Consider the following 624-nt stretch of genomic DNA (forward strand, 5'->3'; position numbering starts at 1 on the left):
GGGTTGGAACGTCTGGATTACTTCGAGAATGCGTCAGGGTTAGAACGACGGGGTTTCTTTTGGAATGCGTCAGGGTTGGAACGTCTGGATTACTTTGAGAATGCGTCAGGGTTAGAACGTCAGGGGGGCTTAAGGAATGCGTCAGGGATAGAACGTCGGGGTTGCTTTAGGAATGCCTCTGGGTTTGAACGTCGCGGTTGCTTTGATGATACTTCAGGATTGAAACGTCGGGATTGCTTTAGGGATGCGTCAGTGTTGGAACGTCGGGATTGCTTTCGGGATGCGTCAGGGTGGGAACTTCGGTGCTGCTTCAGGGATGCGTCAGGGTTTGAACGTCGGGGTGGCTATTGGAATGCGTTAAGGTTGGAACATCGGGGTTGCTTTAGGGATGCGTCTGGGTTTGAACGTCGTGGTTGCTTTGATAATGCGTCAAGTTAGGAACGTGGTAGTTGCTAAAGGGTGGAAACATCAAAGTTGCCTTAGGGATGCGTCAGGGTTGGAACATCGGAGTTGCTTTGGGAATGCGTCAAGGTGGGAACTTTAGTGCTGCTTTAGGAATGCGTCTTGGTTTGAACGTCGGGATTGCTTTAGAGATGCGTCAGGGTTGGAACGTCGGGGTAGCTT

The sequence above is a fragment of the Polistes canadensis genome, unplaced genomic scaffold (genome assembly GCF_001313835.1).
Source record: "Polistes canadensis isolate GaletaPanama2010 unplaced genomic scaffold, ASM131383v1 scaffold_1164, whole genome shotgun sequence".
In the NCBI taxonomy this organism is placed as follows: Eukaryota; Metazoa; Arthropoda; class Insecta; order Hymenoptera; family Vespidae; genus Polistes; species Polistes canadensis.